Below are 14,503 nucleotides of genomic sequence, written 5' to 3'. Positions count from 1 at the left end.
AACATCGATGAGACTATTAGTTAAACTAAGGGGTTTTACTAGTATATTGACTATCAAGTGCATATTTCAAACTTGGGGAACTGTCTTTGATGTGCTGTTAGATCTGCTGACATGATAACAGGCAATATGTGTTCATTCACAACCTTTTTTCCATGACTAAGTGTAAAGGGACAGGAGTATGCACACACATACAGGATTTCACTCAAAGACACATGAAAATAAGAAGCATTGCATAAATAGGTTTAGAATTCCAGATCCAAATGAAACCAGGCACAAGCAATGGGCACGCTGAATAAGTGATATTTCCATGTGCAATATGCAATTTCTACAAATTCGCACACTTATCCGTGGGATGTTGTCTACATGTAAAAAAGTGTCCTTGATGGTATTCTTTCATTTCCAGGCACATGCAAGACTGCTTGTTCACCAGTGCACTGCAGTACAAAGCCTGACCCATTACATCATTGATGCGTGAGTCTTACAAAACACACCATTCTCAGAAAATGTAAGCCAGGATCTTTCTCTGCTCAAATTTCTTCAGAAATCTTCATGTAACAGTTCAACATAGAATTTTAAATAATGTACAAACACCACTTGCAGTTGATTTGACAACCTCCGAATGACCCTGAAAGTATCACCAGTCTAAATCTTCAGTACAGACCAGTTCAGCGCATTTGACACTCATAGAAAAATCATTGAAAAAGTAATTTGGTTTAGTTTTAATGTGCCTACAAATATAATCCCAGGCATTCTCAAATGCTGTTTACATGTGTTGCATGCACAAATGCATGGTTATCTATTAACTCCTGCCCTATTTGGAAGGGCACCTGATTCGTGCTGGTCTGTTGCACTTAAGGAGGATTCTTTTCTCACGGGCAGGCACACGCTATTTGGAAACGCCAGGCAGGACTCTAAGGCCCAAAAGGCCCTGCAGTGTGCCACGTGAGTAGGCGGGGCACCTGAATTACACCGGTTGGGCACATTTAATAAAGTTTTTTTTGCCCAGGCGTGTGCCAGGACGAAGTCCGGGCCACGAGCAGGCCTGTCTGCACCCATCAGCTCCTGAACGAGACTGGGCTAGGCCACATCTCTTGGCCTGACTGTTTGTAATGCTACAACTGATTCCAATTGGGAAAATGGGTAAAAGACAGTCTGTTGCCTCAGCTATACCTCCTATGGATCAGTCATGCACAGCCACAGTAACACGTTTTTTGACTACTGCAGGGCTTACAATCCACTCGGAAATTAAATGTGTGGAGGAGAGTCTGGGGGTCACTAAGAAGGCTTATCCAGGGTCCTGGGCACAGATGTAGACCCAGAAGCTATTCTTGACTGCAAAGGCAATAAGTAAGCACATGGTGGGCAGAGGGGGGAGTCTTATAATCCCTGTATTATTTCTGGTGATTTTATCTTAACCTGTAATACATTTCATACAGGGAAGGATTCTGTGGGATCCCCTCAGCCTAAAAAGAAGAAAGGCAATATTCGATAGGTAGAAACAGGTCCCATGAAATACCTTCTGTCATTAATTTTAATTTGCGAATAAAGCCAGTGAATAATACAAATAGTCACCTAATTACAAAACAGGCCCTAAATTTATCATGTGCAAAAAGTAACTTTATCGATGAATATGCTAAACACATTGAAGTAATGCTTGACCCCGTGTTTTTCCTACGTAAGGGTGTAGGAAGGTGGAATCTGATTACATGGTTACCCCCACTTTTTTGGGGGTGTTTTGATGGTTTTTGACTTAGTTTGGCTGGGATCCTGCTTTCCAGGGCCCCAGCATATCTGCTTTCCTCTCTAAATTGATTGCATGTACATTAGGTACACTCCAGACCGGTTACTGGGATACCCTTGTGAGTCCCTAGTATATGGTACCTTAGGTACTAAGGGCATAGGTACCCCAGAGGCCTACCAGGGGCCGAAGCATGTAGTATGCCACCCCTGGGAAGCCTTCCAAAATGGCACCACAGGTCTGCTACTGCAGCCTGGGTAAGGTGGCGCATGTGCCCCTTACTGAGGTATAGGTTACCTATATCTACCTTATATCACTGACACATATAAACCTATCAGTCACTACTATCGCAGGCCTTATCAATCCTGAAGGCAGAGTGCTTGGTTTTGTGTGAGAGGGTGCCTATGCATGAGCAGGACCCCTCTGCAGCTTTCAGAATCAATTCTCTGTAGCTGTTCTGTGATGCAGCCAGACCATATACTCTTAAGTGTATTATAACCTCACTGTTAATGCTAACTTTGGAATGGCTGCATGGAAACATGTTGTGTTTGGAGTCAAACACTTTAAAAACCTACCCCCCACCAGTCCTTGCGGCGCGAGTAGATTTCCAGCCTTCTAGAGGGAGAGACATGTACACACTGACCTAACCAGTAATCATTTAAAAGAGCCCCAGCATCACAAAATGGATGCTGCAGCCACAGACACGAGTCTGACCTCCTGCTGCTGGACAAAACTCCGACTGGGGAGGCCTGGACAATAGGTTTCCTATCACAGGGTGGTCTAACCACCTCCCAGACAGGCTTTAGTGTAGTGGGGCTGGGTGGGTGCATCCATAGAAGGCTTTTCAGACAGAGCTGCGGGCACACTTGGTGTCCCTGTGCATATCCCAGTTCAAACCGGTTGCAGGGGCACTCAGCCCCTAATTTGGTCTGATACTGGACAAAGGGAATGGGTGTTAACACCCCTCTTCCCACACCCTCCCATAGGTGGGTCCCCATAGTATGTCCAAACCCCTTTCTTAGTATACATATGGGACCTCAGTCCTTAGGACTTCAGATTACACCTGGATGAAACTCTGCAACATATATCCTGGAACTTTGACATTCTATACGACTAGAAGACTGAAGAATGTCCCTGGGGGTCAAGGAGTGACTCCCCTGTTCAACTTCCACAGGCACCAAAGAAACATCTTGCGGGTCTGCATTGCCACGGCTCCCACCTGAATTCCGACAGATTTGCGACTCAGGACATGGACTTCCAGACTTCTCAGAGGCCAACACGAGATCCCCGCAAAGCTGAGACCCGCAGCCCCCACGAATGACGAGTGGGACCAGAACTCATGGACACCATGCACATTTGCAAGTGCATCTACTTCCCGAGATTTCCCATAGTTGTGCATTGGGCTACTTGTAGTCCAATCCCCGAGCACCATCTGCACCAAAGATTGTGGGCCTACACTCCATGAGTGTTCCGTGAGCCCGCTTCTAGCATTTCTGCTCAAAGCCTCTTTGCGATCCCTAGTCCGTTGACTGGTGGGTCCCCACAAAGGTAAATGTTCTGTTTTATGGGCTTTCCTGGTTGCTTCAGATGCGCCCTGGCTCCCCTCCAAAGGGTGAGACCCTCAAACCTTGCTGGTCTGCACTCAAGCCATTTTCTGCTTTCTGCATTGGTTGCTGTTGCCAAGGCTTGTTGGATCCAATCCGGAAACCGACACCGCAGCACTCGACATACTTTGTGGGACAGCTTGAATCCAGCACCTGGTCATCATCGATGCCTCCTGGTCATCGTGGCTGAAGAGTCAAGCTTCACCTTCTTCACCTGAAATCACCCGACATCGGTGCGCATCTGCTTATCACCTTCCTGGTCACTGGCTAGTGACCCAGACTCTGCCCCTCTCCTTTCAGGTTCTTCACATCTCCGATCCACCCTTGGATCCACCGAACACTTTCCACTTGGTCGCCAGCAACCCTTTTCAGCAGCTCGCCATTGAAATCGACGACGAAACCCGATACGAAAAGACACCTATGCACCCGGCTTCCCTGGGTGAGGTAACTCGAGTACTCCGGTACTCCCATGGGTGTTGACTCTAGAACCTCGCAGTTCCAAAGGAGTTTGCTCCAAGTCCTCTTCTAAGTGTCCTTAATCTTCAAATTTCCAACCGCAACTTTCCCCATAGAAGTTAATGGTGATTCGCGGCTGTGTTTAGGCATTGCAAGCGTTCGCGGCTGTGTTTAGGCATTGCACGCGTCTCCCGTGGGTACCCTGTGTCACTACCTTGGGTGGATCCTGGTGGCCCCAGTGGTTCTAAAGGCTCTAGGTCTTGTACCTATGTCGGTCGTGGTTCTTATACCACTTTCTTAATATATGGTTTGGTACGCCCCTAGGGCTCAAAGTATATTCTGCTAATTTACTGTGTGCTAATTCAGTTTACTCAATGTACCTTTGGTTCTAGCCTCATAAAGAGACTAGAGGGGTGTGTTTAGAATAAATACATATATTTTATATATATATATATATATACCTCGTGTGGTTCTCCTTTCATTTGGTCATACATGAGATTATACACTGGTAAAACAAGCTGCTTTTCATTCCTCCAAGACTTAGCCTGAAGACTGCTCTCCACAGCTACCACTAGGATAGCTTTCTATATAGATTTTCTTTAAACCTACCATCAATAAGGGTCATTTGGATTGGTGCAAGGTGCCCACTAGAATAGTGGACAGCATATACCAGGCTAACTTCTCACAAAGGGTATAAAGGCGGCTGTGAAGGAACTATTAGCACAGGTGTCACACAAAGACAGGGGTCTTGCAGGGACAAATTGCACATAGGCAATTTCAGCTATCAATAGTAAGTCTGCTACCAGAGCTGTGGAGAGACAGGAAGGAACATTAATCAGAACAGAAGCCACTTGGCCTATACAGGTAATTGATAAAAGTTATGTTGGGTGTTAGAACTGGGGGTCTCTAGTTGGCAGGGATAGGTACCACTGTCCAAATAGGGACCCTTGCTTCTAGTCAGGGTAAGGAGGAAACCCTCTTAGATAATCCCTGCTCCCCCTCTAGGTAGCTTGGCACGAGCAGTCTAGGCTAACCAGAGGCAATGTTTAAAGTATCTGTACCAACACTCACAGTAACACAGTGAAAACACCACAAACTGACTCCAGAACAGTTTAGAAAAATAAAGGTATTTAACCTAAACTACACAAGACCAAAACGACAAAAATCCAACATACACAGTTCAAGAATATGGTTTCAAAAGAGTTCTTAAGGTTTGCGATAAAATTCTTCAGGTTGCGATAGAATAATCCACAGATGTGTGAAAAGTTCACAGTTGCATCACGTTTACTCACAGTACCTTTTAGTTGCGACAAAGTTCCAAAAGCAGAAGCTGGCGCGGTGGAAAACAAGCGATGCATTGCTCCTGAGACCCTGAGGAGGCGTTTGCGAAAGCCCCGCTGCAGCTGCGGGCGTGTTGTGACGAATCCGGTCTCTATGGGGAGGAAGGCCACTTGTATGGATTCCGGTGCGGAGGTTCCGTAGGACATTTGTTCTCGCAAAAGGCACGATGCGACGATCTTTGGAGTTGCGACGATCTCCGGGGCGACGATGCGCGGACCATCGGTGATCTTCTCTCTCGCAGCTCCTCGACGTGATGGTTATACTCGCAGCGACGTGATGCGGTCCGCAAGCAAGCAGTGTGGCGATCTCACCCAGCGACGACAGGCTCTGCAACAACACTCGCAGCGATGTTAGACTTTCCCGCACCGGTCTGGTGCGTCCCGCAAATGAAGGATGCGACGGCTCTGGCAGCGGCAACAGGCGCTGCGACGATCTCAGCCCTCGTAGCGGCGGGAATTTCCTCGCACTGTCGGGGATGCGCTCTGCAGCGAGCGATGCGATAACTTTTCAATTGCAAAAGTCTCTCAAGCTTAATTTCAAGCTTCCCAGCACAGGTACAACTTCCAGAGGCCCCACAACTGGATCAAGCACTCTAGGCGCTGCGACGATCTCGGCCTTCGTAGCAGCCAAAATTTCCTCGCACTGACGGGGATGCACTCCGCAAGCGAGCAATGCGATAAAACTTGCAGAAGTCTTCAAAATCTTGGTTTCCAGCACAGGTACAACTTCCAGAGGCACCACAACTGGCCCAAGCACTCTAGGAAGGGCAGAACTCTCTCAGCAGAGTTCAGGGAAGCTGGGGGTGAAGTCTTTTTGTTCCTGGGACTTCAGAACAGGGATCCAGCTCTTCTCAGGCCCTTGGAGATTCCTTCAAGACAGGGGACACAGCACAACAGCAAAGTCCTTCTCCTCTCCTTGGCAGCAAAGCAACAGGTCAGTCCAGCAGAGCAACATCAGGACAGTCTTCCTTCTTCAGTTTCAGCTTTCTCCTTGGCATAGGTTCCTTCTTGATTCCAGGATGATCTCATTTTCTGTTGTCAGGGGTCCTGTACTTATACCCCTAAAAGTCTTTGTTCTCTTTGTGCAAGTGGGCCCTGAGCCCGGTCTGAACCAGTTCTGGGTGTTGCTTGAGCACTTTGTTTTCCTGGCTTCTCCTTTCCTTTCAGAGTGAGGGGCAGGGGCATTAGCCGTCCAGCAGGAGGTGGAGCCAGCATTGTGAAAGGCAGGCACAGCCCTATTCAGGTCCAGGTGCTAACTCCTCCCACCACTCCAGTTGCAAATGCAGTCATTCAGCCTAGGGCTGACTCAGCCAGCCTCCTGGGGAATCCCCAGCCCCTGTCACTCTCAAACCAGACAGTCAATACACAAACAGGCTAAGGCACACAGAAGGGTCAGACAAGAGAACAGCAACTTTCTAAAAGTGCTGTTCTCAAACACAGGATTTAAAAACAACCTTTCCTAAAAGATGTGTTATTAAATTCTGAGTTCAGGGATACTAGACTCTTATGTCCTATCTTGTTCCTATGAGAAGAAATGCTGGTAGCCACTGTAGCCAGCATCCCCCATGTTAATCTATGGAGCAAGATAGCCTTACAATAGTGAAAAACGAAAATGGCTGCCATTCACTACCAGAGCATGTCACCTGCACCAGTACATGCTCTACCTTTCACATACACTGCATCCTGCCCAGGGGGGTACCTTGGGCCTTCCATAGGGGTGACCAATGTGCACAAAAAGGGCAGGGTTAGGCCTGGTCAGTGGGGACACTGGCCAGGAGGACATGGCAGTTCCTAGACTGCACACAGGCACTGCGGTGGCAGGCCTGAGACGCCATTTTAGTGCTACTCATGTGGGTGGCACAATCAGTGCTTCAGGCCCACTAGTAGCATTTGTCATCACCAGCCCTGGCACACCCAGTGCTCTTTACTAGGGACATCATGGTGATACAAATATGCCAAACATGTATATTCAATCACAATACAATTTACACAGAGAGCATATGCACTTTAGCACTGATCAGCAGTGGCAAAGTGCGCAGAGTCCTATTGCCAACAGCCACAGGTTAGGAAAAATAGGGGAGGGAGAAGCAAAAAGTTTGGGGATGACCCTGCAAGAAGGGCCAGTTCCAACAATGGGCAAATGCAGAATTGAGGGGCTTGGAGTACACTCAACCTCCAGAACCCTAATCATCTAGGAATGCCAATCCTACCTTTGCCAGTTCCAGATTAAACCCCATGGTTTTGCAGCTGCCACCTGAAGCCACAACCCTTGTGGTTGAGTTAAATATGTTTTAGAATTATACCCATGTCGAACTGAGGATAATGTTCAATTAAAGAACAAAGTTACTCATTGGCTGAGTTCAATGGTCAGGAACCTTAGCTGTGACATTCTATACAAAGACATGTTTGTTGTTCGTAGAGTATACTGGGTAAGCAATAGTCCGAAAAGAGCAGAAGGGTTTGTGTCATCATCAGTTTTAGGGACCCGCAGTTGGTTGGTTTCTTACTGACCAGACTGACTTGTTATGGGGCAGACAAGAGCATCATCAAAGCAGTCCCTCTTGGCTACTTTTTTAGGTCCAATCCTGCTATGCCTCACAAACCTGCTTTGTCGATATTATCTTTGTTAAGACCACATACTATTGCGACACACATCGCATTTTCATCTCTAGCGCAGGTTGACAGACTTGGATGTAATAAGGCACTAACTGGACCATGTAAAATGACATTGCAAAAACAAGAAGAAAGGCTAAGGGAAGAAAGAAGGGGTTTAGTGGGCACAGTTTTTAATTCCTCAACATTCTGTTCAAACCAAAATGTGGTACAACCACACGAGACATTAATCAGCCCTCACAAGTGCCACACAATAATATTGATACTGCTGACTGTGTAATGCAGCTGTCTAAAAACTTAATATCAACTGACTTAGAACTCTCTGCTGAATCAGAAAATGTTGGTGCAGCTCCAACCTCTAAATCATGCTCTTTGTCATCCGGGTCGGATCCTAATCTGCTCTTTTGGAATATGGCTGGCATTACTAGCAAGTTGAATGATGCCAACTGGATTAACATGATTTCAGAACTTCAAAAACAGCGTACACGTCAATGGATTTTACTCTTTAATGACAACGACCACCCGCTCAAGATAAGGACACCATGGCAGTGGCCTGTTAACTTTACTTTCCATCTCTTTTGAGTGCAAAATTATCAAACCTTTTCATAATTCACTTTACTTTCGGGTCATTTATGTGTCGCTTTCCATAACTAAGTTTATTATTTCGATTCATTTCTATCATAACAATTTTAATTGTAATAACACTCTACTAGTGAATTCACATGATGTAGTACTAAGCACGGTTCTCGATGGTCTTGAGGGGGATTATGCTGTAATATAGAGAGGAGATTTTAACTATGGACTGTGTACTATTTAACCAAATGCTGTGTGCAGCACATGGGGGAATGACACTGTGAATTATCTGCATTTCGAACATAGTCCACGTGGCGATGTTCTGAATAGATTTATGCTTAGACGGGAACTAGTACTTACATTGGACATAATCTAGGCCGCAGCTACAAATCAAGCCACCTTTACCTGGAGAGGCAATGGTAGCCTGATTGACTTTATTTCTATATCAAAAGAGTGAGGCAAAAAAGTTACAATTTTTACAATACACCAGAGTTGCCTGAGTGATAACAATCCGCTGGGCTTGACCCTGTTTATTGGTTTACCCCAATAAAAAAAAACAAGTTCTCCCCCAAAAGAGGCTATCAAGAATAGAGGTATCTGGCATAAATGATCTGATTTTAACCCTGGTGATGTACTGTCAGCTCTGGCAGGCAGAAGTTGGGGACAGTTGATGGCCTGTCTTGGGCTTGATGAAAATCTGCTAAGTAATTTGGGGGCGTATAATGAGCTCTGTAAATCTGTAGCATAATTCCTATGCCCAATACAATCTTGTGGGGAGCCTAAGAAAAAGAAATGGTTTTGAAAGGTCTTGCTCCCAAGCTCACAGTTGTCGAAACAGGGTCCTTAAAGATTCCTAGAGGGAGGTGTAGGAAGGAAGGTTGTGCTGATTGCACTATACGGAAGCAATCAAGGAGAGGAACAAAACTATAAGACAAGAGGCATAGTGAGCACTTGCACATAGTAAGTGATATTAATGATGTTTTTATTTTGTTCATCCGCCTTTTTATTTAAAACACCCATATCACTAGTCTAGCTATGACTATGCCATCACATCTATGGGGGACACATAAAGGTTTATGGGTGACCACAAAGATTTATGAATCTTATGCATTGACAGATATGGTTAGTAATACAGTGATGAGTTATCAAGACCAGGAAACGGAGGCTAGCCCCACTTGTATTTAATATATTGAATAGCTCAATTTATGCCCAGCCACCAAAGTCCTGGCCGAAGGCAGTTATCATCCCGATTTTCATGAAGGGGGGCCGTACCGACACAATCTGCTATGTCCCATCTCTCTTATTGACTCTACAGCAAAAGTGATGGGCAGAATTCTGTTGGATCGGTTAGAGTCCTAGGCTGAATGAGAAAGGCATCTTTTCAGAAATGCAGTTTGGTTTTCGGCAGGGCCTACCTACTGTAGAGCACTGCCTGAACTTTCACCTCCTAATTAGCAAATACACTAAAGTGAAAGGAGGGTGCCTACATCTAGCCTTCATGGACCTCAGCTCTACGTTTGATACTGTTGACAGAGGGAGGCTATCTGGAAGATGTTGGAGATGGGAGTGGACCCCCATATTGTGCACCTTCCTATTGAACGTCATGAGGATGTATAAGATTCAGCCCAATTGGTGAATGCACTCCTCCAATTAAGATCAGACAGGTATTATCTCGTAAGGTTCCATTTTAATATTGCCCACCTATTGGTTTCCTATCCAGGAGACACTTTTTGTGAAAAAAGACCCTGTGTCTTGTCCGTGTGATTCCGAATCTGTGCAGTAAGGTTGCACAATATGGTGGGTAAGTACCCCAATCTTGGCATGATAAGTCTTTACATCGCACGCATCAACCAGTATTATTTGACTGCAGGATTGTGTATAAACTGTCACTATTTGTAATTCTATGTACATTCTATACAGACTAGTGGATTGGTTTTATGGATGTTCTGATAAGCTTTTAAAGACCAATATTATCAGGGCGACTGTACCACCTGCCATGCACAAATCACTTAATGATTTACTTGCACGGTTGCATAATGTTAATTATTATAGGAGAGCAGGTTTGTGTAGAATTTGTTAATACTTGCAATACTATGTGTATTTCATATAGACTAATGAATTGGCCTTACGTACTACCTGATAAGTTTTAGTGATCTGTATTACCAGGGTGATGTACCGAACGCCATGCATAAATCACCTCATGAGCTACAACGTGGCATTATGCGTATTTGTACATAGGCTGCTGAAAGGATCTTTTACCTGTCTGTGGTTTTAATTCCTCATTGAGTTTTATTTATTGCAATATTTCGTATTAATAAATGGTATTCTTTTATGGGTTTTTTCCGAATAAAGATATATTGATGAACTCGTGCCCTATTTGCTTTGCCAATGCTGGGGACAAAAGTAGCAAGAAAGGATTGCTTTCTATATAGAATACACATAGGAGATAATGAACTGGAGGTGACTGAGTGTTGTTGATTTAATGCTCTTCTCAAGCAAAAGAGTCCTTCACGCATTCAAATGGAAGCAATTCACGGAAGGAGGAATGGTACACCAAACACCTAGTACAATGCGGTGAAGGAAAAAAATACTCATCCGAGTGGAGCTAAAACCCACTTAATGTATGTTCAACGGAATTGGTACCAATACGTATGTGCTCCTGCGTTGTACCTGAAAAAAAATGTACTGCATTGCTCGGATTCAGCTTTAACATTCCTAATGTAGTCCCCATTTTGAACGCATTATTCGGCCACTTCTGCACCCTATCTCAGCTATTTGATGAATGTATCTACACACTGCTAATGGAGCTCAGACAGGACAGACAACCGTGTAAATGGATATTCGTTGATCTCTACAGACCCTGCATGAATATGTTTAAATGTATGCAAATTAATGGGGGTGGTACTGGGGGAGAATTCTATTTGTTTAAATAATGTGAGTAGGCTTAATTTGACAAGGGGACAGAGATGCGCTGTTTATACTAAACATTGCATCAAAAAAACTTTGATTTCATTTAAAAACTAAAAATTGCTAAATCTGTTCTAGCAACGCCTGGATACCCCCAAACCGAAGAAGACTCCTGTCGTCATTAGACTTTGTTTACTCTTATAGTGCGTTTCAATATGTTAAGTTCTCCATCTTAAGTAGTCGGCTGTCGGAAAGCTGCCCATTCAATTCCAATTAGTGAGCGTCTTGAAGACTGCAGGCACGCTTTTTGTCCTTTCGTTTGTTGCTGGTTCGGGGAGATGCGTGTGTTCGCACACATTTAATAGCAAACCGTTAAAGTAAGTGACTGTTCATTCGATCTGGCGCTGTCATGCTGGAGTTGATAAAAAGCCATCCTATTTCCTAAACGTAATGTGATTCTTTGAAGATATTTTTCTTTATTGAGCTATGTTTGACGGGGATGGTAGTGTGCAATTCTGTGAAAATAAGTTGCACAAGCTTAAAAGATTTTCGGTGCAGTTCTTAAAAATACCGTAAACAATTGCACGAAAACTCAAAGACACCTATGCAATTTCAGGGATCCCTATACACAAACTAAGTCCCTCAGTATATCTCCATTAAGATTTATTAGTGGGTTATTTCTTCCTTTATCTTCTTCTCCCTGTTAAACATTCCTCTCGATGGCTCATAAGGTTTGATAGTGCCAGGCTCATTCTCTTATATAGAGGTTGCTAGTTCATGGCACAATACTCTAAGGGGGATATTCACAAGGACTTATCTCCGATTTATCTCCACTTTAACACATCGAAAGTGGAGATAGATTCAAAACCCAATAACAAGCTGGTGCAAAGTGCAGGCATTGCCAGTATTATCGCAAAAACTGCCATCAAATTTATCTCCACAGTGGACACCACCAACTAACACTAATGAGGAGCAGAGTAGGTGTTCCCGGTGCAAAAGCGCATGAAAAAACCACAACACTACTTTCATAACGAACTGCCAGATCTGCGGAGCGAACCAAAACAGGCAATAAGCCGTTGTAGCACTAGGGAATTAACAACTGCCTTTTGCTGGTGTTAAGCAGGATGACTACCTGCAGCATAAAAGGGAGCCCAGCCAAGAGCCACACAGGAAGACCCACAGATGCCATGGAGACAATGAGCATGTCTTTTCTGCGTTGTAAAAAGAAATTAAGACCCTAGGAGTCTGGCTAGAACCCGAGCTATCAATGAAAACACAAGCGGCCAAAACTGCAGGAACCTGTTTTGGGCTTATGCGCACCACCCGCAAGATTCTTCCCCTACTCCCGCCCACCTCCAGAAAACTCCTAGTCCAAGGGCTAATATTGTCACGGCTGGACTACAGTAACATGGTTTACCTGGGTGCCCCTGAGGTCACCTTGGCTAAAATACAACGAACACAGAACGCTGCAGCCCGACTACTCATGAACCTTCCCTCCAGAGTGTCAGCTAAACCTGCCCTCAAAGCCCTGCACTGGCTCCCGGTGCGTCAAAGAGTGGAATTCAAAGCCATGTGCACGGCTTACAAACTGATTAATGGAGCTGGCCCCCCGATTCTCAGCGACCTGGTAACGCCTTATATAGCTCCCAGATCCCTGCGGTCCGAGAATGAACATCTAGCCATCATCCCCAAATTTAAAAAGACACGCACTGGTGGCCGACGCTTCTCTGTGAAAGCTTCCACCAGATGGAACTCACTCCCCCGTTCCCTCAGACTGGAACCCAGCTATCTTATTTTTAGAAAAAAATTGAAAACTCTTCTATTTCCGAAATAACGTCCCCCCCCTTTTTTCTTCCTTTTCTCCTCCATCTCATCTGGATATCAAAATCATTACAGCGCGGGGATGCCTTCGGGTCACCAGGCGCTCTACAAGTCGTTAAAATAAATAAAATAAATAAATAAATTTTCTGTGTATTCGAATTTTCAGATAGACAATATCGTTCAGTCTAGTCAATTATACCAACAGCCCACCACATACAAACTTTAAATCAAAAGCATAACATTTTAAATGTATCTAATTTATTGTTTTTTTCAGTAAAAACGATTAGTTCATATATACAGTACACACAATTTGTTTCAATATATAAACGTTTCAGTGCAACATAATTTGTCCTAACAAAACATATAAAAAACACAAAATGATACAATTTAAAAACATTTTTTTTACATTTTAAAACTCTTTTCATCAAGGTTTGTCGACGCGTTTCGGTGCTTTGTCGTTTGGAACACCTTCCTCAGGACTATTAAAACATCTTCTTTCTAAAATAGATACAACATTTATTAGTAGTGCAATTTTACGTGGTGGTATAGAGCTGTATGGTTATAAAAGCAATGGGATTAAATTATATCTTAGGTGTAAAGCAAATTTTTATTTTTGCTATACCAAATTCAATCCAGGAGCGATTGTGACATTAGTGGCTCCTCCTCCCTGTTGTATCATCAGAGACTCTGTATGTAAATTAACAGACGTTTTAGTTTTAGATCCAGCAAAGTTAAGGTTGATATTCTAACAAGTGGAATAATTTTCAAAATAAAGCGCTTACATTTACTTTGCGCTGTGACTGTCCAAAAACAATTGCTGCACTCATATACAGCTGTTTATCCGTATCTTTCGTGTGTCAGTCTGGTCATACATGATCCAAATTACTGCACAGTTTCAGGGACATCTCCTTGCTCTTATTCAATTGAGGTAGATCAGCAGTATCTAAATAAACGTATTATTTTAACAATATTAGAGATGCGTTCATTAAGTTTGCAAAAACGTATTCCTGCCAAAAGGAAGGAATAATGAGGAGACCCTACATGAGGACGCGCAGTCAAAAAATTTAGGAATAAATAAACATATCCAGAAAGCACCAATAATAAATCTCTCTGATAAAATGCTAACAAAAGATGAGATTACCGCTTTGGAAAAAGGGTTAGGTTTTGCCCCCAGCAATTCGGGTTGTAGGTACTCAACAGAAAAGGATGTACGGGACCTTTTTCGTAAAATCAGACTTAAGAGATTCTTTGAAAGCAAGGAATATACTCCCAAGGAGAACAAATCAGGCCTAAAATTACCCTCCACATGGACCCCGACCATTAATATGGTTGGCCAGGAGGTAGATACGTTTGAAAAAGCGGTATCAATAGGATTGGAAAAACTACTGGCTGAGAAGACTTGGACTAATATTAACTTAACCAAAAATGAGAGGGAAGCATTAAAAGAGTTA

General features: G+C 43.9%; 1 protein-coding gene across 1 annotated transcript in view; it reads right to left on the bottom strand.

Annotated features, from left to right (window-relative positions):
* ADGRL4 (adhesion G protein-coupled receptor L4) overlaps positions 1-14,503 on the bottom strand; it is a 654,086-nt gene that overhangs the window by 31,574 nt on the left and 608,009 nt on the right. The gene's annotated exons all lie outside the window — the stretch shown is intronic.

This window comes from Lissotriton helveticus, chromosome 1_1, assembly GCF_964261635.1.
Source record: "Lissotriton helveticus chromosome 1_1, aLisHel1.1, whole genome shotgun sequence".
Lineage (NCBI taxonomy): Eukaryota > Metazoa > Chordata > Amphibia > Caudata > Salamandridae > Lissotriton > Lissotriton helveticus.
Note: the sequence above shows the minus strand (reverse complement) of the source record. Positions and strands in the feature narration are given on the sequence as shown.